The sequence below is a fragment of the Trachemys scripta genome, chromosome 1, assembly GCF_013100865.1.
Source record: "Trachemys scripta elegans isolate TJP31775 chromosome 1, CAS_Tse_1.0, whole genome shotgun sequence".
Taxonomy (NCBI): domain Eukaryota; kingdom Metazoa; phylum Chordata; order Testudines; family Emydidae; genus Trachemys; species Trachemys scripta.
In genome coordinates this window covers 228831883-228856207 of record NC_048298.1, presented here as the reverse complement: position 1 = coordinate 228856207, position 24325 = coordinate 228831883, and the positions used below count along the sequence as shown (strand labels likewise).

General features: G+C 44.0%; 1 long non-coding RNA gene across 1 annotated transcript in view; it reads left to right on the top strand.

Annotated features, from left to right (window-relative positions):
* The window catches only part of LOC117870684, a 53032-nt gene extending 29063 nt beyond the window's left edge, over positions 1-23969 (top strand). Inside the window, exon 3 of the long non-coding RNA XR_004644020.1 lies at positions 22083-23969. This is a non-coding gene — a long non-coding RNA (uncharacterized LOC117870684). The remainder of the gene's footprint in view (positions 1-22082) is intronic.
* Positions 23970-24325: the final 356 nt, after the last annotated feature.

Below are 24325 nucleotides of genomic sequence, written 5' to 3'. Positions count from 1 at the left end.
AAAACAAAGGAGGCAAACGGTCGCTCCGGGTCAGAGCTGCGGACATGCCGCTTCTACGCCGAGCTGCATACAGTTCTAGGGGGGGCCGCCATCACTATCCCACCTCTGACCGTGGATTCCGAGGGGGGGATCATCTCATCAGCTACACCTGAGGATTCTGCAGACGGGGAAGAGGAGGAGGAAGAGGATGAGCTTGCAGAGAGCACCCAGCACTCCGTTCTCCCCAACAGCCAGGATCTTTTTCTCAGCCTGACTGAAGTACCCTCCCAACCCAGTATCCAAGACCACGACCCCATGGAAGGGACCTCAGGTGCGTTTACCTTTTAAAATATAAAACTTGTTTTAAAAGCAAGGGTTTTTAATGATTACTTTGCCCTGAGGACTTGGGATGCATTCGCAGCCAGTACAGCTACTGGAAAAGTCTGTTAACGTGTCTGGGGATGGAGCGAAAATCCTCCAGGGACATCTCCATGAAGCTCTCCTGGAGATACTCCAAAAGCCTTGCCACAAGGTTTCTGGGCAGTACAGCCTTATTCCGTCCTCCATGGTAGGACACTTGACCGCGCCATGCTTGCAGCAAGTAATCTGGTATCATTGCATGACAAAGCCTGGCAGCATATGGTCCCGGTGTTTGCTGGCATTCAAGCAACATCCGTTCTTTATCTTGCTGTGTAATCCTCAGGAGAGTGATATTGCTCATGGTAACCTGGTTGAAATACGGGAATTTAATTAAGGGGACAGAGGTGGCCGTTCCTACTGGGCTGTTTGCCTGTTGCTGAAAAGAAATCCTTCCCTGCAGTTAGCCAAGCATGGGGGGAGGGAAGGGAATTGGCCCAGAGCTTTTTGTGTTTGGCTAGCAGGGATCTTCCCTGATACCAGCCACGCGGTGGGGGGAAGGATAAAGCGATCATCCAGAGAATTGGATGGGGGGGAGGGGTTAGTTTGTTTTCTGCTGCTGAATGTTAACAGGAAAACCGCAGCACTCAACGGGCTTTGCTTGGTATGTGGGAAAGGAGGGCGCAGAAGCCGAAAGACAATGGCTTACCATGGCCGCATGCAAGCCAAATTCTGTTGCCCGGACCTGCGTCTGTGATCTCTAGCAGCAAAGCCACAGGCACTCAATATTAAGAGGCAAAATGCGACCTTGCACAGAAATCACATGTGCTATGTAATGTGAATAGTGTTGGTCACCGTGAAAGAGTATAAGCATTGTTCTGCAAAATGTATCTTTTTAAAAAATTCTCTCCTTTTTTCCCTCCCTCCAGCAGCTGCAAATTCTTCAAGCCTCCCTCCTCCGTCCCGAAGGCTATCACAGATAAGGCGTCGGAAAAAGAAGACGCAAGACGAGATGTTCGCAGAAATCATGGAATCCACCCGCAGCGACAGAGCTCATCTGAATGAGTGGAAGGACACGGTTTCAAAGTATAGGAAAGAAGACAGTGAACGTGAGGACAGGAGGGACCAACGTGGGAAGAGGAGAGACGCTCGAGATGAGAGGTAGCGGCAGGAAAATCAGAAGAGGCAGAATGCAACGCTGGGGCTGCTGCGTGAGCAAACAGACATGCTCAGGCGTCTGGTGGAGCTTCAGGAACGGCAGCAGGATAACAGAGTACCGCTACAGCCCCTGTATAACCCCCCTCCCCCCTCACCATGTTCCATAGCCTCCTCACCCAGATGTGTAAGAACGCGGGGAGGGGGGGGGAGAGGCTCCGTACACCTTCCCATTCCACCCCAGTGGACAGCCCAAGCAAAAGGCTGTCATTTTTTTAACCTTTTTTTAGTGGCCTTTTCCTTCCCGCCGATCCTCCTCCCAAACCCCACGCGGGTTCCCTCCCTCTTTTTATAATGTATTAATAAAGAATAAATGATTTTTAAACGATAGTGACTTTATTTGGTTTGAAAACAAGCTGGGGGAAGGGGGAGGGTGGGTTCCTTACAGAGAATGAGTCAATAAAGGGGGCGGGTTTTCATCAAGGAGAAACAAACAGATATTTCACACTGTAGCCTGGCCAGTCATGAAACTGGTTTTCAAAGCTTCTTTGATGCACAGCACTTCCTGGTGTGCTCTTCTAAATCGCCCTGGTGTCTGGCTGCGCGTAATCAGCAGCCAGGAGATTTGCCTCAGCCTCCCACCCCGCCATAAAGGTCTCGCCCTTACTTTCACAGAGATTGTGGAGCACACAGCAAGCAGCAATAATAATGGGGAGATTGGTTTGGCTGAGGTCTGAGCGAGTCAGTAACGATCGCCAGCGACCTTTTAAATGGCCAAATGCACATTCTACCACCATTCTGCACTTGCTCAGCCTGTAGTTGAACAGCTCCTGACTCCTGTCCAGGCTGCCTGTGTATGGCTTCATGAGCCATGGCATTAAGGGTAGGCTGGGTCCCCAAGAATAACTATTGGCATTTCAACATCCCCAACGGTTATTTTCTGGTCTGGAAAGTAAGTCCCTTGCTGCAGCCCTTTAAACAGAGTAGTGTTCCTGAAGACGTGAGCGTCATGAACCCTTCCCGGCCAGCCCACGTTGATGTTGGTGAAATGTCCCTTGTGATCCACAAGTGCTTGCAGCACCATTGAAAAGTACCCTTTGCGGTTTATGTACTGGGTACCCTGGTGCTCTGGTGCCAAGATAGGGATATGCATTCCATCTATCGCCCCACCACAGTTAGGGAATCCCATTGCAGCAAAGCCATCCACTATGGCCTGCACATTTGCGAGAGTCACTACCTTTCGTAGCAGCAGCTCAGTGATTGCTTTGGCTACTTGCATCACAGCAGCCTCCACAGTAGATTTGCCCACTCCAAATTGATTCCTGACTGACTGGTAGCTGTCTGGCGTTGCAAGCTTCCACAGGGCTATCGCCACTCGCTTCTCAACTGTGAGGGCTGCTCTCATCCTAGTATTCTGGCGCTTCAGGGCAGGAGACAGCAAGTTACAAAGTTCCATGAAAGTGTCCTTACACATGCGAAAGTTCCGCAGCCACTGGGAATCATCCCACACCTGCCACACTATGCGGTCCCACCAGTCTGTGCTTGTTTCCCGGGCCCAGAATCGGCTTTCCATGGATAGAAACTGCCCCATTAACAACATGATCTCCAAAGCACTGGGGCCCACGGTTTGACAGAATTCTGTGTCCGTGTCCATGTCCATGTCCTCATCACACTTGTCGCTGTGCTGCTGCTGCTGCTGCCTCCTTGCCTCGTTTTTCTGGTCCTGGCTCAGCATAAACTCCACGAGAACGCGCGAGGTATTTACAATGTTCATGACTGCTGTCTTGAGCTGAGCGGGCTCCATGCTTGCCGTGGTATGGAGTCTGCAGTGTTCACCCAGGAAAAAAGGCGCGAAATGGTTGTCTGCTGTCCGTTGCTTACATGCAGGGAGGGAGGGAGGGGTGAGGCTGTACCCAGAACCACCTGCGACACTGTTTTTTTTTCCCCATCAGGCACTGGGATCTCAACCCAGAATTCCAATGGGCGGGGGAGACTGTGGGAACTATGGGATAGCTATGGGATAGCTACCCACAGTGCAACGCTCCAGAAATCGACGCTAGCCCTGGAACATGGACGCACACCGCCGAATTAATGTGCTTAGTGTGGCCGCATACATTCGAATTTATATAATCTGTTTCCCAAATTCGAATTATATAAATTCGGATTAATCCCGTAGTGTAGACATACCCTTTGTTGTGCTTCAGCTTCATACACTCATTCTCCACCTTCTTATCATTCCCTGACCTCTTTTCCCAATTATTCTTTTATTCTTTCATGGTAGATGGCCTCCTATAGCTTTTCAACATGGCTCCCATCATCTGTGCTATCTTTACTCATGCTGAGTAGTACTTTACGATGCAAATTGCCTAATTGAAACGAATTGGTCCCCTTGTGGAGGAAGGGACTACTCAATGTAAGGTACAGACTAAGGCACACAGAACTGAATTCTGCTAGGTGCTGAGCGCTGTGGTCCCAGTCCAGCAAAGCACTTTGGCACATGCTTCAATTGAAATCCATGGGACTACTCAAATGCTTAAGGTTAAGTATGTCGCTAAGTGCTTTGCTGGATTGCTCCCAGAGTGCTGAGCACCTTGCAGGATCTGGCCCAAAAAGAGTGGAGAAAGTGTACTGTGTGCAGCTTCTAATGAAGATATACACTATGCGAAAAAGTGAGTAAAACAGCGAAAGGTAAAATAAACCTGGCTGGAAAAGGCACAGCCTGGCTGCTTATGTGGGTGAGCCGGCCATTTTGATACCAGATAACAACAGATTAGGCTGCTCCATTCCCACCGTTCGGTTTTAGCAATATTCTGGAGGCCATTCTTTTATACATGCTACAGGGAGCAAACAAAGGTATTGCTTGGTGCTTGCTATAAATTACATCCAGATATCCCTCATTTGCTTTTAAACCTTAATACTCTCAAGTTTTCATGTTCTTGTGAATTCTGGCACTTTTTTCTTTCAAATGTGAGCGTATTGACCCTGGTGTCTTTATTTCCTCCTCCCCACTTCCACTATACCAGTTATTTTGAAAAAATTTGAAATCAAAGTAGTAGTCTCATTTTCCTACTGCTGTGCACAAAGGGCAACAAATAATGGACATTTTCACTATAATTTTGAGTAGTTTTATGCTCCTTGATTTTCCCTTTCATCAAAACCAAATGAGGCTTGTATTATGGGCCTGATCAGAAACTCACTATAGTCTGTGGGAATCAATCAAATATTTAGTAGTGATCAACCTAGGTATACTTCTTAAGTGTTAGTATCAGAAGTCTCTTGCAGGACTGTTATTGTGACTATTTTTATTTTGAGGAGATAGAATCGTTTTCAAACTGAAAAATAAGGAACGTGTATGCTAGGAGTCAGGCTAGACATATGTTTCCTGACTTTTCCAGACAAATGCAGGTATGTATTTGGGAGGAAAACTGGATGTGATGTAAGCCAGGTTTTGTGTCTTGGAACTCAGCTCTTTGAGGTAGTTCTCTTATGTCACCTAAGAAATGTTGGGAAATTTGAATCTCCTAAATTTATCGTCTTATTGATTATTTAGTCTTCAAGATTATGTTTAGATACATTTAAAAAGTTTCTGCAGTATAAAAAGCTAAATCAAACATTATAAACAGATTCATCACCATATGAGAGAACCTGAGCTCAACTTTAAGCAAACCTAGGATGATTTATAGTCTTGTAATGAAATCGTGCAAAATTCACAGTTTTATATGCTTTCAAAGCAAAACCTGGCAAAATTCCAGTTTTGCTTTTGTTATATTTATACATTTAATATTTTAAAAGCCAAAACAGACATTACACAGAGGAAATCTGAGTAATGGAAATGAACAAAAATGATTGTGGATTAAACCACAATCAAAGGGGAAGGTTACAGAAATGTAATATATAATTTTATACATTTGAGATACCACAAATATATAACAGCTAACATTATCTTGACTTGAAGAGTTGCACAAAGGAAAAACCATGACTAATTATATATAAAGAAAAGGAAGAACAATTCTTATCCATGGTCTGATAAACAATAGTTTTAGGAAGAGGCCACCTCAGTAGACATAATTTGAAGTTTTTGTTCATCCTTTTGATCCTGAAATAATGGAGTCTTTCCATGTAAAAAACCATTTGGCTTCATCAAATTATATCTAGTGCATTAACTACAATACATAATATTGTCAGACATAGCACACTTGCTCTTGCTCTATCCTTTAAGTATTCATGACTTAGTCTGACTCAAAGAAAAGTATCATTTTTATTATTTACAATATCCTATATTTAAAAAAAATATTGGGAGATGGTTCTCTTTCCCAGTTTCAGTACCATGAGTTAACTTTTGACTACCAATCGGGAGGAGCATGGGCAGGGGGGCATGCCGGGCTGTTTGGGGAGGCACAGCCTTCCCCAGCCTATGCGATGCTCTGACCATGGCACCAATGAACTTTTCCCAACAAACCCTCCAGTGCCCTCTTCTGCCACTCTCTGCAACCTCCCCACTTAACTAGCTAACAGCCTCCTTCCTTATTCCCAGTACTCACAGCCCCATGCAGCTCTGCGCAGGAGTGATACGGAGTCCAGCTCCGGCCTGTCCTTCTCAGCCAATTCCTCCCTGGCACAGTGCTCCTCCTGGCTCCTGTCCTGGGATGTCCCCGATCAGCCGCTCTGTCTCTTCCAGGCTTAGGGCAGGTTCTCAGCTGCTTCACTCTGTGAGGGCCTGCTTGCTGCAGCCCTTCTGTCTGGAGCTCTAGCCACACACCCTCTTTCTCTCCCCTCTCTCTGCTCCCACTCCCCCAAACATCACTTCCTGCTTCTGGAACAATCAGCATTTCTCCCCCTCCCACCTCAGGAAAAGATGTAAAGGGGCTATGCTCTCTAAACCCCAAAGAGGTTGCTCTCAGATCACCAAGAAGGAAGTGAAGACCTGAGAAGAGAGGGGAAGAAGGATAAATTATATTCAGACTCTAATATCATGTGCGCCAACATGGTACTTAAACACCAAATTTGGATCCTGCTGTCCATAGTAATGCATTTCCCAAGTCGAAAGAATGCTTAAACTCAGTGGTAGATTCAGGGAGAATTAACCCCAGCAAACTGAAACCAAACCAAAGAACATATTCACAACTAACCCATACAAAGGGAGACCAACAGTTTTTTTTTTTTTTGCATAGGATGCCCAGTCAGTCAGTCAACCAAGCAGCCTTGCAATTAGAAAGGAAGAGGGGCCAAATGCAGCCCTGCAGTAAGCATGCGTGACTCCTGTAGAAACAAATGGGAGTTCTATCCACTTACAAGGACTTAATTTGGTCCAGAGAATGAACAAATGACTAGTTTTTACAGCAAATGATACTGTCCTTGTTTCAAACATTCTTTCAAAAAAGAACTCCAGGAAATAAAAAGAAATGTCAAAACAATGCACTGTTAGGGAGATTATTTTTAGAGTTATCTGATCTTTTATGTAGAGGGAAATGTACCATCAGAGTGTTATGAGAATTGTCATTTTTCTGCAGTCTTCAGCAAACAGACTAATAATCAGTTTCTCTCTTCACCTTGGTGCAGTGTGCTGAAACATAGTATTATTGCCACCCAGCAGATGGGAATATTTCTCATCAGGAGATGGGAAAGACAAGTTGCCAATATATTAAGAACAGTTAAAAAAAAAGTCAGGTTAAAATAGCACCTATCATATTGTATTGGTTTTACAATATCAGGTTAGCAATTTTAGACTGGGATTTATTAATTGTACAAATACTTTTTACAATAATAAAAGTGCAGAAAAGCCTATGCTATGGAATACAGTCTGTACTATGGAATGCAGTATGGAGAATACATAAATACTAGGGATGGAGTGAATTGTATTAATATTGCATTAGTGCCCAGAGGCCCAGTCAGGATCACCACCTTGGTATACTACACGCTGTAGAACAGATGACGGTTCCTGCCAGAGAATTTATCCAATATGGATTCAATTTGGACACAAATCTGATCAAATTCAAATATTTCAGACTTTTTGCACTTTAATCTAGAATGCAAGGGTCTCAGTTCACCCCTGTAGGTACAGGGGAATGCAATTTTCCCCACATTTTGTCTGTGGGAGCAGCCTAGTCCACGGGGAGATTACCTCAGTGAAAGGCAAAAGGCAGTTTCTCCATCATTTTTTCCCAGGAGTTCTGCCATGAGGAGCAGATTACGTTTACAGCTGAGGCTCTGTGGGCCCACTGGCAGAGATTGCCCAGGGATGTGCTGAATCCACATTGGAGTGGCATTAGCTTGGCCCGCAGCCCCTTCTTTCCTAGAATGTCAGAAGTAGCATACGGCCCCCATATCCTCTCAGAGTGGCAGCAGCGCCTTCATTTCCTTTAAAGGTAGGAAGGGCAGTTTCATGGGTTCACCTCCCCTCTTCCTCTCCCACCCCTCCAAAGTGACAGCAGGGGGTATTCCAGTACTTACACCCTGGCTGCTGGGCTATCTGCTTGGGCAGGGGACCAGGTCTGTGGCATTGTTCTCAGTGCCAGGTTTACAATGGTGCCAATGGCACTGTCGTGCCAGGCCCACACTCAAAAGGGGTCCATTACGCTTGCCAGTGAAGAGTGCCGGAAGTTCCCTAGAAGTGTGTGTGCGTGGGGACATCTGCTCTCCCCCTCACCCCAAGGTCCCACCCACACTCCGCCTCTTCCCGCCCCCTGTTCCAGCACCCCTGTTGCCAGGTGTCCGGTTTTCAACTGGAAAGTCCAGTCGAAAAGTGGGCCTAGCTGTGTCTGGTCAGCACTGCTGATCTGACATTAAAAGTCCAGTTATAGGAGTAACCACAATCAACCTCCTTGCTAGGAGGGCAGGAAGAGCAGCTGCTGCTGCCTGGAGGAGCTACAGTTCAGCTGGAGAGAGAGTGAGCTGTCTCTCAAGGACCTGGCTCTAGTGGAAAGGGTAGGTACTCTCTCCACGCCGCCCTGGGGGAGAGAGGGTGGATCTGTCCACTCCCTACCCTACCTGCTGTTCTTGCCCCTGGCATCCTGCCTTGCTCTGGGGAACACCCCTCCCACCCTGCTGTGCTCTTGCCCCAGCCCCTGTCTTGCTCCAGGCACCACCTTCCCACCCCATTATGGTCTTGTCCCTGGCCCCTGCCTCTCTCTCGGGGACCAACCCCCCCTCCTCCCTATGCCAGACCCACAAAAGGTTAATACAGCCCTTATTGTTCTCCTGCCACAGAGTCCTCTGTTGGAGTGTGGTGGCAGGCCTTCCCACAACAGTAGGTCTAGACATTAACATCCTATTGATCTGAATGGGATGAATCTGTGACAGAATGTACCGGTGTCCACACTCTATACACTATTGTAATAATCTTTGTACAAGGTATGTCTGGTGTATCATTTGAAGACTCATAATTTGCTGGTTGATATCGTCCTGATAAAATGTGTGGCAACATTGTGAAGTTATAAGATTTCCTTGTATGATGTTATTAACACGTTCCAAGCTGAGATTGGCAAAAAGATCCCTCTCAAACAGAAGAATGTGTGCTCTGCTTCATTTGCATTTAAACAGAGTCATCAAGCAGGAAGGGAGACAAAGGGAGTTCAAACAGGTGGGAAAACCAGCAGGGAATATCCTTACATATAGACACTCTGTCTCTCGAATCACAGCTTGAAATGTTTTCCAAGGGGGGGGGGGACTCACACTACAAAAAGGAGGAATAAATGCCTCTTTTCTCCCTCCCTGCCCATCACATTCATGGCATCTGAAGCCATAGGACAAGGAGGCATTCGTTGGATTCTGGGGAGAAGAGGTCCTGATCTAAGAAGTTTGGTCAGTAAGATTGCTAAAGCATGTGGTGAGAAAAACTTTGTTTTGAATTTAACAATTTGTTAAGTTAGACACCAGCTGCATTTTACCTTTATTTTCCTTGTAATCATTTCTGACTTTTATGCCTCATTACTTGTACTCACTTAAAATCTCTCTTTGTAGCTAATAAGCTTGTTGTACGGTTTTATCTAATCCAGTGTGTTTAAATTGAAGTGTCTGGGAAATTCTGTTTGGGGAAACAAAGTGTGCACATTATTTCTATTAAAGAAATACAGTCTATATGGATGTGTATTGTCCAAGAGAGGGTTGGACAGTACAGGACATACATTTTTGGGGGGGTAAATCTTGGATTGGAGGGTGTACTGGGGTCACCCTGCAATATAAACAAGGCTGGTAAGAGCCAAGCTGGGGCTGGCTGGCTAGAGCTCACACATAGATACATGTGGGAGTGACTTACATGCTGGAGTCTGTTTGTGAGCAGTCCAGGCTAGAGGCTACAGCCGCTAGACTGGGTAAAGGGCAACAGGTTAGAAGGCAGGGGTGACACAGCTATTTATTAGTCTGGATTGTCCCCAGGTATGTCCCAAGATCATTCCTCTCAGAGCTATTACTTCAGGCTGGCTGCAGACTCAGGTAGAAATCATTTTGGTTACACTCCAATTCCATTTTGAAGCTTCCCTTTGTGACCATGTGGCCTAGAAGTGTTAAAAAATATGAAGAGTGAATTTCTGCCCCCATCATGAGACTTTAGCATCTGAGACTGTGGGCCTTAATCCAACCCTGCTGCCCCATTCAGAGGGAATGATGCTGCAGAAGCGCTGTGGTTTTAAAGCCATAAGTTTCTAGTTAACTTTGTTCCCTTCTGTATCTTTTTCTGTGGGAGGCAACAATCTGGCCCTTAGTCAGGAAACTACTTCTCCCAGAGGATTAGCCACATAAATTTGCCTTTTCCTGTTCAGCTCCTTTTGGAACTATTAGCAAGCAAACAAGTCTCAAGCTGAGAAGATTTGATTTTTTTTTGAAGCAGTGTGTTTTAGTCACTGAGATAACTCCAAACCAGCTGAAAGAATTTCCTCTCTCTCCTGAGACCATGCATGGAACATATGAGATTGATGGAGAATATTTCAGCAAGTTAACAGCCTGTGCAAACAGGTGGTTATAATGGAAGTTTCTTAGGTGTGAAATCCAGAAGGGAGCATTAGGATCATATAGTCAGTCTTACCTCCTGCATAATCCAGGACACAGATTTTCACCCAGCAATTCCTGCATCAAAACTATAGTTTCGGGCTGAGGTAGAACATACCTTTTTAGAAAGACATCCAGTTTTAGAAAGACATCCATCACAAGACTTCAAGTGAAGGAGAATCCACCACATCCCTTGCAGAAGCTGTTCCAATGGTTCATTACCCTTACTGTTAAAATTGTGTGTCTTCTTTCTAGTCTGAATTTGTCTAGCTTCAGCTTCTACCCACTGAATCATGTTATGCCTTTGGTAGTTTAAAGCACCCTCTACTAGCAGAAGTCTTCTCCCCAGGTAGGTACTTTTAGATTGTGATTAAATCACCTCTTAACCATTTCTTGGAGAAACTCAATCGCTCTGTAAGGTCGAATTTCCAGCCCTCCAATCAGTCTTAAAGCTCTTTTCTGAATCTTCTTCAGTTTGTCAACATCCTTTTCAAAATGTTGACGCCAAAACTAGTCACAGTATTCCAGTAATGGTCTCATTAATGTCATAAATAGAGGTAATACCACCTCCCTACTCCTGAAATCGCAACATGACCTTAGCTATCACTGGCAGTGAATGCTATAGCTATCATTCATCTGTGGTCCAACAGGTGCAAAACAGGGAGCAAGACAAATTCCATTCCTTTCCGAGGCTGACCTCTCAAACTGTTTCAGCATGTCAAGTTCTGCCCCATGTCCAGCTACTCAGCAGGAAGCCCATCATCCATACCTGGCATACCACAAACTCCTAATGAATCAAGAAGTGCAACAAGATCAAGCTGAAAGAAGGACTTTCCAGGTGTCTCTTATAGACTCTGCAATCACCTATAAAGCTACTGATGCTGTGCTATATTCATATTGCACACACCAATTGCAATGATCTGCATTTCTTGGTCTCTCACCAGCAGGTATGAATTTTTCTGGACCACAGAGACATAGTTGCTTATTGATCTTTTCATTATAGGTCAGTGACTGAAATTCAGGTTTACAGGTGGAAGGACTTGGTGGCTGGTCTCCATTAGCTGCTTATGAACTGTGTGTGAAAGTAACTGAATCAGATGCAGAATGTCTTTGGAGTGTCTGTTACTTGGTGCTAATGAATCATTACCTGGTGGAATCTCTGGTCATACATGAATATAGGTATTTATCAGATGGGCCCAAACTGCAACAAAACCCTCTTTAAAAGTTGGGGAAATTCGGATCTAAAACGTGTGGCTTGTGCTATAGAAGATAGATCCAAAGCCCCTTCAGACTTTGTGGAAGTTTGGATCTAGATTTGAACTTTGCAGCTCAGACCCATTATTAATAATAAGAAGGCTTCTGAACTATTTAAATCATGTGTCCTTGATCCGCAGTGACAAAAACCAAAGGCATTGTATTGCATCTCAGACACATTACAATGGCAAGAATTAATTCAGTGATGCATAGAATGCCCAGTGCATATACTATGAAAGTTGAATTTTCAGATGAATCTGTAGCTCATCCCTGTGATGGGTCCCCCACGGGTGCCACCTGGAACTGAGGTACAGCTGAGTCCTCTGTCTCACCAATCTGGGTTCCCTCTTGCATTGTGATGTTGTGACAAGCTGCAAAGCCTTCCAAGCTTGCACTCACACCAACATCCACAGGCAGGGACCACAACCAGCTGTGTTCATGAATGCTCTGGCCAGCCACTCATGAACCCAGGATAGAGAGGCTACAGCCAAAATATTCCCAGCTCCCGAGCCAAACACCCTAGAGCTGTACCATCCTGCCCTGGTCAAAGCCCGATCAGTATGAATTTATTACTCAGTCCGCCACTTCTACAAAGGAAAGTGGACGTGCACCAACTCTTGATCATGAGCTGAGATTTATCCCCTTTGCACTTCAAACAACACAGGTAAAATGTTTTAGGTAAAATATGAAATAGATTTATTAACTACAGAAAGATAACTTAAGTGATTATAAGTGATAGCAAACAGATCAAAGTAGATTACCATAAGAAATAAAACAAAACCACAATCTAAGCCTAAAGTACAAGCTAGTATTTGAATCAAGCAGTGTCTCACTAGGTTAGCTTTTGCATACACAGGCAGGCTTCCTTCTTTCCTGCCTGGGACACCACTTTCCCCTCTCCCCCCAGTTCAGCCTTTTTCCTCCAGTACTTTCAGGTGTGTTGTAGTACGGAGAATGCGGTACCGTCATGATGGCATTTCCCCCTTTTATACCTTCTTCCAGCTTGCTGGAAAGCTCTTTTGCTGTGACCGGGGTCAAACAATTCTCATTGTGCAGTGCTATCTCTGAGAGGTTTCTCCTGTACACAGTTCCTGGGGTAATCCTTGTGCTTATTTCCTCAATAAGCCATTAACATTGTTTGGCCTTTTTATTGTTGTACCTGAAAGGCTGCTTGTGCGTGTTCTCAACCTCACAAAATGTTTCAGTAGCACATACATAGCCAAACTTCATAACTTCACATACAATGATAGCACATACAATCCAATGAGATATTAATGATTAGCAGATGAAGACTTTTAGAATGATACCTCAGAAGGTACAGTTTGTACGAAACTTATAATTATATGACAATGGTGAATATGGGGGTTTGAAAGTGTCACAATCCCATCTACAGATAAGATAAGCAGTCATGCAGCTGCATCCATTTAATAAAATATGTTTGGAAAGAAAAGGAAAAAAAAACCCACCACTACCACCACACCAGCAAGGTCCAAGTGCTTCTAATTCATCTTGCATTTTAAGATACAGCCTGTTCCATGTTTCTAGACATTTTCACTGCAAAAATGAACCGAATTAAATTTGCAGGCCTACCATAGTAGCTTGAATAGTAGTTGAGGTGGATTCAGAGAGGGGGGAAAAGTAGCAATGCCTCTAGAACAGGGGTCGGCAACCTCTAGTACGCGGCTCGCCAGGGTAAGCACCCTGTCGGGCCAGGCCAGTTTATTTACCTGCTGACGCAGAAGGTTTGGCCGATCGTGGCCCCCACTGGCCGTGGTTTGCCGTCCCAGGCCAACAGGGGCGGCGGGAAGTGGCACGGGCGAGGGATGTGCTGGCCGCGGCTTCCCGCCGCCCCTATTGGCCTGGGACGGTGACCCGCAGCCACTGGGGGCCGCGATCGGCCGAACCTGCCGCGTCAGCAGGTAAATAAACTGGCCCGGCCTGCCAGGGTGCTTACCCTGGCAAGCCGCATGCCAGAGGTTGCCGACCCCTGGTCTAGAACCTCATAGAAACTGTCAGCAACAGAATTTTTCCTTTAATTTCAGTAAAAGCACCATAAGAAAGTCAGTTTCCAGTGTTTGGTCAATCTGTATTCCTTACACCATTTGTCTACCTTTGCTTTCCCTCCTCCCCCACAGTCTTTTTGCCAGCGACTATTTCAAGGAGACAATATCTAGATAAATGGATAGCTTTTTTTTTTCAGGATGAATATTACATAGCAGCTAAGGAAGTACTTCACACAACACAGAGCTATGAACGTCCTCTCACATTCCTTTTCATGCTTCATGTGATTTTGTTTCAGGTGTATCATTTTGTAATGTCAATAAGCAACACTGCTACTATCAATCATATTTAAAGCAACATTTTTTATTGCCATTGGGAACATTTTAGCTTTACAGGATGATATTACATTCTGGCTAAGAAATACTATCTTTACTTGGGATGAACAGCACCTTACATAAAAATAATTCCACTGACGTCAGTGGCACCACTTGTGGAGTGAGATGAAAAGGGGGGCAGGGGAGGGGAAAAATAAGCGCCAGATATTTAGCAAACTGTGAATAATGTTTCCCAATAAATCTCATGCACTTTAATTTCTATTTATCTGTCAGGACCTCTAATGTGGACTGCCTGACCTAGTGGTTGGAGCCGAGCTGGGGTTGTGGTCATGCCAAGAGTCAAAGCCAGAGTCAGCAACCTGGGTCAGGGCAAGGAACCAGGAACAAGATATAGGAACAGGCATGAGGCAGGGTAACGGGAACCAGGGACTTGGTCTCAGGTTTGGGCAGCAACAGGCCTAGCAACTAGGTGCTCAGACAAGGGTTGAGACAGGAACAGGAGGAGACAGGAACAGGAAGCTTTATACCCAGTGATGTCCAATCAGCAGTTTTTTGTTAGTCATCTGACCCCACTGTGTCAGTGGGTGTAGCTTCTAGTGGTGGGGTATTAGCAGCAGTTTCCTCATCAGCCCTGACAGTGCAGGTGCAGCAGGTAAGAATCCTGATCAGATGGCACCTATATCATCATACTCAGGGCCGGCTCAGGCTTTTTTGCTGCCCCAAGCGGCGAAGGAAGAAAAAAAAAAAAAGCTGCGATGGCTTCATTCCTTGGTGGCAATTCGGTGGCAGGTCCTTCACTCCGAGAGGGACTGAGGGACCTGCTGCCGAATTGCTGCCAAAGCCCTGGACGTGCCGCCCCTTCCCATTGGCCACCCCAAGCACCTGCTTCGTTCGTTGGTGCCTGGAGCCGGCCCTGATCATACTGTGCCTGCAATGATGCATCTGGGAAGAAAATTAGATGAAGCTTTACTTCATCATCCCATCAAACTGTCATGTGGTCAAGCAGAAATGTGCAGACACGTTAGGTGATTTTTTTCAATTACACATACCAGCTGCCTAGAGAGAGAGAGAGAGTGTGAGTGAGTGAGTGTGTGTGTGTGTCAAATGATTTAATATATTGGAGGAGGAGGATGAAACACAGAGCAGGGGGAAGTAGTAGTAGAGCACACAGGTTGGCTGGGCACTTGACCACAGCTGTTTTGCTGGATGTGGCACTACATCTTCAGATTGCTTTAGCCCATCTTACAAGAGTGCACATACCAGTTAATACCTTAAACTAGAAGCCTGGTGTCATTGTCTCTAGGTAGGCTTCACCTCCTGAGATCCCTTTCCAGTCCCACACCTGCAACCTTGTCAACTTCTCTTTGGGCTGGCCCATACCTCAACTTCTCTTTAGGGTGGGACCCTGCAATCCAACCACTCTGCAACTGGGTCTCCTGGTTACACTTCCCAACCATGTTACCTAGAAAGCCTGCCAGAGTTTCCTTTCGGGATCCTGTGGGCAGTAACAGTATGCAGAGACACAGAAGCAGCTGCTTCAAAACAAAGTCTGTTTTATTTGCCCAAAAGGTGCATAGAGCTTAGATAAATGAGTTTGAAACAAGAGCTGCATACTGTCTTACTTGCACTTGGCACTCCCTTCAATTCGCTAGAAAACAGAATTTAGCCTTGGCACATTCCACCTCCTTCTCCATTCCTCCCCTGCCTATTCTCTTGGGGACCAAGCTAGAGCCTGCTGATGCAGACCCTGGCTTGCAGTCAGTCTTTGTTAGCCTGCAGCTGCTGACAACTCCACCCCTGGAGGGTGGATCTCTTAATGGATCAGCCTCTTTTGATCTCCAGATTCTTAGCCGTGGCAAAACAACCATGTCACCAAGGTTGGGTCGGGGGAGTCACCTCTCCACAGCTGTAAATGGAACTATTATGATTGAGTGTCTGCTGGGATGTTTCTTATCTAGGCCATTGTTTTACCTTTCCTGCTTGGTTATTAACAACCCCTTTTGATCTAACTCTGTAGCAAGTAACACATCATAAAACGCACACATTCATGCAAAATGATACCAATATTCCTAGTTCTCAACGCCTGGTATCCAGGGTCTGTACCAACACATTTTCCCATCAAGAGTAGGGTGACCATACGTCCCGTTTTGGCCGGGACAGTCTCTTTTTAAACCCTGTCCTGGCAGTCCTGACTTTTCTTGTCAAAAGAAGGCATTTGTTCCGTTTGCGCTTGCCAACTTGATTAGTTGGCAAGAGCAAACGGGACAAATGCCCACTTTTGTCAAAAAAGTGGGGTGCAGAGGAATGCGCAGGGGGGTGAGTGGTGATGCCAGCCTGGCGTGGGGGTATGGGAGGGAGGTAGGGCTTGGACAGGCAGAGCTTGAATGAGCAGCAACACCAGCCCCAGCCTTTGGGAAATATGGTTACCCTATCTAGTATGTGTATTGCTGTTCGCCTGCAGGGGGGTGTCTATGTTTTTTGCCGCCCCAAGCATGGCAGTCAGGCGGCCTTCGGTCCGCTGGTCACGCAGATTCAGTGGCATTTCTGTGGGTGATCTGCCGGTCCCGCAGCTTCGGCGTACCCGGCGCCGAATTGCTGCCAAAGCTGCGGGACTGGCGGACCTCCTGCAGGCAAGCCCCCCGTGGCTTGCTGCCCCAGGCACATGCTTGCTGAGCCCTACCTGCCTCCTGCGCATGGAGGGGAGCTTGGCCAAGCGGCTTGGGCCAGCCTCAGGGGGGAGGGAGAAAGAGGGAGTGCGGGTGAGTGTGGCCAGCCCCACGCAGTGTCCAATTTTCCCTTTGGGAAATATGGTCACCCTAATCAAGAGGAAATAACCCACTTCTGCAATTTATGCTTTCCTGACTTCTTGGAAACTCGACAATAGAATTTTAAATAATTTTTTCAAAGTATTCTGAGTAATTTCTCATTGAATCAGCCCTAAAATATTTTATAGGATGTCTGACACTTTATGAAGGTCAAAATTTTCTGCTGCTATAATTCTACTGAAGTTGATGGTGTTAACCAGCAGAGAATCAGGCTCCAAATTTCTTTGGGTTATCCTATAATGAGATGCCCCACTTGAGAAGGGTCACTATACTCGGTAAGTCCACTTTAGTTCCTTTAAGAGGCTGGAGAGATTAAAAAACCCACCCAACAACCACCACCACCATGCTTTGCCTTCCCCACCCCTTCTTTCCTGGGCTGTGCATGGCATTCCACGTAGTCTGTCGCTGATATGTCACTGCTGTGATGATCCAGTCTAGAACCCCAAGATACACGATCCTGCAATCGCAGGGGAAAGAGGCATTTCTCAGAATCCATGGAAATGAAAGTATGACACTACATCCCATATTCTTCACAGTTATATTATGATGATATGATTATGACATAATCATAATGTATTTTATGCAAGATGGTGATAGGAGATATCATTGGAAAGGTTATGACTATGATTATCCTATTTGTATGCCTGTATCATTTTTGTATCTGAAGTTAGGAATATTGTCTATGTATCTATTACAAATGTATTTACACATGGGGAACTCCCACTAGGCAGAAGACACTCAGTCCAGATGGCTGGCAGGAAAGGGCCCATTCAAGTCAATGGACCATTAGGGAGAATAATAGGTTTTAGTAGAAGCTAATCTCCTACTGGGGAGCCTTCCTGAGGATGCTACAAATAGCCTCCAAGTCATGGCTACTAGGACACTACAGGGGCATGTGACCAGATTACTTGGTACTGGAACCAAGCTTGGAGACAAAGGGTTCCCGCCATCTGCAAAATCTATTTAAGGCAGGGGAGTGACATCATCGTGGTTCTTCACTGATTCCTCACCCAAAGGAGACTCTTGGAAACAACTGAAGAACAAGGACTGAACCAGGGGGAAGTGCTGGACCCAGGCTAGAGGGATTTCTAGCTTGTGAAAGGAATACCTGGGATTTTAAGCTGCAAGCAAGTGCAGCTTGCCCCTTAAGAGCCTGCAGCCATCTTAAATCATCATTTAGGGTGAGAATTTGCTATTCATATCCAATCTCTTTAGTATATTGTTTAGATTGCATTTTTATTTATTTGCTAGGTAACTTGCTTTGATCTGTTTGCTATCCCTTATAATATCTTAAAATCTATTCTGTGTAGTTAATAAATTTGTTTTTGCTTTATCACAAACCAGTCTGTGGGGCAAAAAGCTGTTGTATATTCCTCTCCACATTGAGTGAGGGGGCGAATTTCATGAGCTTATGCTGTACAGATCTCTGTGCAGTGCAAGCCGGTATAATTTTGGGTATACACTCCAGAAAGGGGTGCATGCCTTAGGAAATGGGAGGTTCCCTAGCTGTGCCTCCCCATGCAGAGCTGATCATAGCGTCCATATGTACTGCAGCTTGGTGTGTCCCTATCTGTATGTGTGCTGGTAAAGTGCAGGCTGGAGCCTGGGAGAGGGCTTGGTAGGCTGCTCACAGCAGCACAGTGTAAAGGGAGCCCAGGCTGGTGGGCCTGGGTGGGCTCAGTGGTACCTCAGTTCCAGGTGGCACCCCGGGGGGAACCTGTCACAGAAAGGTTAAGTATATCTGACTGGTTTATATTCTTCTGGTGTCTTCTTAAAGAAACAATCAGCCTAGAACTCTTGTTCTTACTGCTAGAGGGGTGAAATCCTTACAGAAGCAAACCAATAGCATGTGAGTGAGTTATTCATAATTTCTTCATATATAAGGTAAATAAACCGTGTCCCTGCTCCTGTAGGTGCTTAAGCACAGATGTAACTTTGCAGAGAGGAATGTGTCCTGGGACTACTCATGAACATCAATTCAATCTTTGCAGGACCAGAGTATATATGAAGTGTATATCCAGGAAAAGATGAACCTCTTTGCCAAAAACGGCTTGAGGGATAGCAGTTCTTTTTAACAGGGCTTTGGAGCAGAGCCCAGAGCTGGAGCGCGGAGCAGCTCTGGAGCAGTGGAGCTGCAGGTTTTTGCCTGGAGCTGGAGCGGAGCTGGAGCACAGCTCCAAAGCCCTGCTTTTTAAACACACCTACTGCACAGACATACGTGCACATCTCTGCAAAGGGAATTTTTGCATAGAATTTACGATTTTAACTTATTTCTCTTTTAGGAAAATCTGCTTCCCACTTAGGATGATAAAGGGAGATATTTTATTTCTTGACATTTCATTTATTTATGTACTGATTGTTTGCTTAGGCAGACAATGATGACAGTAGATGGGAAAAGGGAGATAAGGATACCACACCATAAACTGCTCTTTATTGGCTAGCTAAATCTTTGTCCATAAGGTCATTTTCCATCCCCTTGAAATGAACATATCAACTAAACTGCAAATTTAAAATCAATCAAATCAAAATCACCCACAACAAAGAGCATCAGAGCCTGAAATCCTGTGTCATGCTAAAGTTTGATGCTGTTGCTGTCTAAGTCTTCTGCCAGGGCAGTTCATGGTTTTCAGGACTAAATTCATTTAAAAGAAAAATTGTCAGGTATATTTTACTTACACACACACACACTTACTTTTAAGTATGAATCAAACTGATGTATGGCAAACTTTAACATGAAAAATTGTCAATTTATGAAACATATTGCCTTAGAGTCATATACAGCTTTTTAGTCCTCACACATCTCTCCTATTGACAGATAAGCAAACCCAGCACTCATTGACATGCTCAAACCAGAAAGATAGTCTGCTCCCGCAAACAAAATCTTATTATCAACATTTTTGTCAAGAAACACCCAGTCAGTGTGCCACTATTCCCTTCCCAGCACCCTGTGTTGCAACTGCTGTAAAAAAGGCACTCAACATCTTGAAAGAAAACCCCCAACTTGTTAGCGTAGATGTCTCGGGGGAAAGGTATGTATGTGAGTGTGTACATAACTGGCATTCTCATTTCATGTACAGTAGAGGAAAATTTTGTGCATGGTGTCAGATCATGGCAGGGGGAAGGGGTCATTTGATTTCACTTGTAACGAGTCTATCTGGCTGATGTATATGGTGCCTTTTCCTTTCATTAAAATAATCTAGGTAGAATATAGGCCTCGCTGGATCTGGACACCATAGCAGCATTGAGTAATGCTTTTGTCATATCCTGCATTGATTCTTTTAGTCCTTTTTGTGCCCATCTCAGGTGTGGGCTGTAGGTGCCTTGATCAAAATAACTGTAATCACTATGACATGAACAAAAGTACATGTTTCCCCCATGAACTCTCACCCCCATTAGAAACAGTGACATCCCATTTGAACATGGATGGATCCATGTCTGGCATATCCTCATGATCTCATTCTGGAGTGCTAATCTACCTAAGTTCCCATCCTCCAGCAGGCACACTTGGTTGCTGTATTGACAGCACCAATGTGCTATTCATCCACTGTTGATGGGGGTCCTGTTTCTGTAGTGATGTCTCAGTTCTAGAACTGCCTCCTTACTTTTGGGGGGGATTTTTATTGCCTAAGATTACTTAGAACTCATAAAAAGTTAGAATATGCTTTTATATCTTCAGCTTAGCATATATTGCTTTCTTCCCTCATGTGGTATTGAGAGATTTGGTTATGGCACCATAGAAAAAAATATATGCAGCCAAAGAATATGGCCAGAGTTGGTGCGGGCGGGGGGAGAAAGAGGAGAAAACCAAGCTTCCGACTCATCTAAAATAACCAGGACTTAATTCTGCCCTGGGATATGTATACGGCTCCCCTGGTTCAACAGATGAGTGGTTATATGTACACACATTTATTTGAGGGCATAGGCTGACCCATATTTTGGTATGTCCTTTTATAGCTCATACAGGGCTGAACTGCAGCTTTGCCTCCCTCCTGCTCCAAAGGGGGAGTACTCTGCACACAGTGTATTTGCTGGACAGCCCAAGAGCATCGGTACAGATCCGCTAGCCAGTGCATTGGAGCAGAGCCAAGGTTCCATTCACCTCCTAAACCCTCCCACCCATCTATATGGTGCATACCTAAAGTCTTTGCGGTGCCTGTTCTTCTCCCTGTGAGGCAACCTGTGGTACTGATGATGCATAATAAGCCTTTCAAATAAAACTCATTGAGTATGCTGGTCCCACACGGAACCGGATAATTAAGCACAACATAGAAAAAAAAAAGGATCAATAATGATTAATTATTGTGTGTAATTTTTTAAAAAGAAGCTTAAGCAATATTAGATTTACTCTTCTATATAGCTAGCTCCTTTGCCAGTTCTAAAATGAGTTTATATTAGCCAAAAGGTCACTTTCTGGTTAAGAATGTAAAAGCTGTATGTTTATTTTCAATATGAATTATAGCCTTGCCTTAAGGCATAGGAATCATTTTTCACCACTGGCAGAGTCTTCCTCTGGTCTAACAAAGATAGCACAACATTTCAATAATATTAAAGCAAGATTGGAACGGTCATAATTAGCAAATCTAATATTAATCAAAGATGTGCATAATGGAAATGATCTACTGGAAACTAAATTGCACATGAGCAGAAATGATAGTGATCATAAACTTTCTCAAAACACTTGTAATTTATCACCTGTGTCCCCTGGATCACATGAATTAAGGAACACTTCTCTTTCTAGAGATGTTGCACTCGCATCAAACGTTGCACAATTTGCCAGCACAAGGTGGTCTGGCGAGTTCTACACTGGAATATCATTTTTTTCTTAATCTCTTGTTGCTCATTGTATCCTGGATGAGTGTTTGACCAAAGTGTCTATGCTGTTGTAATCTGCCATCAGAAGGGTGCTGTGATCGACAATAACACAGTGCTTTATTAAACGATAACCCAAAATACCACAGTAACCGCCAGCAATAGCCCAAGTAATATAGTGTCACAGTTGTAAACTGCAGTATTTTGCACTATTAATGCAGAATACTATATTTGTTTTCATTGAAGATGACATGGACATTTTCCAATCATTGTTGAAGGTTTCCAGAGCAGCACAGCTATCGGAGTGAAGAATTTTAAAGAGAAAAAAATAGAGTATATTCAGATTTCATGCTTCACGACTCATATATTGTAATTATCTGTACAGCTCAGCAAACCTGAAGCAAAAGGAGAACAGGAAGTTGGCTATGACTTCATCAATGATGAATGAGACGGCAGCCTTTGATCATAACAACAGAGAAACTGGTTTGGAAAGGCTTCTGTGTCAGCCAACCATCTTAAGGAAGAATTCTGAGCTCAATTCTGAAAAGGTACTATTAAAACAAACAGTCTTGATATCATGAAATACCTAAAACCTTGATCCTACAAGGAGATCCACTTGCATAGACCCATGTGCCCAAGTGGAATCTGAGTCAAGATTTCCAGAACAGAGAGATTTGAATAAACATTGAAAAGGAACCAAATCTTTCAACATTTGCCCATCATTAGTTTAGCAACAAATTCTAAAATGCTGAAAAGAAATACTTTTCCAAAAAGGATTAGACCTTTATATGGGTAACAAGAGGATGCTAAATTACATTCAATAGGACAAAATTAGATGGGTTGTAAACTCACATGCTTCAGTGCATAAACTGGCCACTAAACGAGGCGGCTTACTAAGAAATTTCTTGTTTGCAGGTTATTTCATAGTGGTCCATTATGGGATTTCTTTCATTTTCCCCTGAAGCACCTGATTACTAATCACCATCAGAGACAGGTAGGGCTGTTCAGAACACTGATTTTTCCCATGAGAAATTTTGGATGAAAAAAAATCTTCATTCTAAGTATTTCAGCTGAAAAACTTCAGTTTTCCCATGGGAAGTGTTGAATGAATTCTAAATAAAAATTCTCATTTTCAATTGACCTTTCAAAATGAAACGACAATATTCATTTTATGTCATCTTAAAGTATTTTTCCATTCTGAGCAAAGAACTGAAAATAATTCTAAGACATGGTTGTTCTTCTTACTTTGATGGTTACAATTTTATCTTTCATTTACAATTGATTTTTCAGTTCAGCAGCTTAATAAAAAGCTAATAACCCTCCTACCAACCCCAAAAGCCACCCCCTCCCCAAAATAAATCAAACCAACCTCCCCACCCCAAAACAAACAAACAAAAACCTAGATTTTTTTTGTTTTGGGTTGAACAAAACTTTGTTTGCCCTGTAATAATTTCCCCACCCCTTTAGTTATTTTTGGGAGGGGTACAGAAACGTGTTGCCCTTTTTTGTTTGTTTTTAAATAAATCTAGAACAATTTTGAAACAAAACATTGTTTCAAAACAAAAAAGTTGAAATGGTTTCATTTCAAAAGTATAAAAATGAAACCTTTTGACTTTGAAATACCTCCCCTCTTTTTTTTTTCTTGCTGAAACTATTCACCAATTTTGCTCCAGATTCACGAATAGTTTTGGTGCACTGCAGTTTTGGGCAAATAAACTAAATTTCTCTAATTACTACTCCCATAGCAGCATCCACTGAAACTTCACTTACAAATTCTACCATTTTTTTTTTCTAATCATGTCAACCATGGAATGGAGTTTCACCTGCTCAGCATTTATCAAGGTATTTCAGAGGGCAACAGGCTCTTAGGAACATCTGCATTATAACTGAATATGAAATTACAGAGTTACTAGACTTAAATGGCTTGAACAACAAATTAACTGCTGATGAATTATCATCTAGATGAATTTTTCTGTCTTTGTGTTTCTTTGGTCTTGAAAAAACAAGTCAAAATTAAAATAATCTGTGTTGAAGTGTTGCAGTGACAGTTACTGCTGAGGAGACATTTTCACTGTAGAAAAGGTCTATTGCTACGAAGTCCATTGAAGTCTGACACTGAATGACATAGGAGGGTGGGTTGAGAGCATTTTAAATATCAATGTTGTATTCTTGGGACAGTGTAACCTATGATGAATACAACACTTTAATTGCATCTTGCCATTTGTATGTGCTCCAAACACAAGTGAGAAGTTTGGGATTCTAGTTGCAGGTTAACATTCAAGAATTTAAAACTGGGTTCAGAAATAGGTCTGTCTTCATGGTCCTAAAGATAATTGAGGCACAGGGAAAATATGTAAGGAATATGCAGCACTGATCATGCACATCCTTTAGGGGAATTCACCCATCAGTGGAGGCACATAGTGTTCATTCATACTAACTGAAATTATCTATGTGCTCTAACGGAAGAAGAGACCTCAATATAGATGCACAGCTCTTGAAAAGGTTCAACAGATATACAAGGCCTTTGGCCAACAAATGTTCTTGCATTATCAAATGTCCTGTTTTATAATTATTGGCGCTTTAGAGACCACTCTAAATATATTGTGAGCTTTCCTCTAGTGCCCGCTG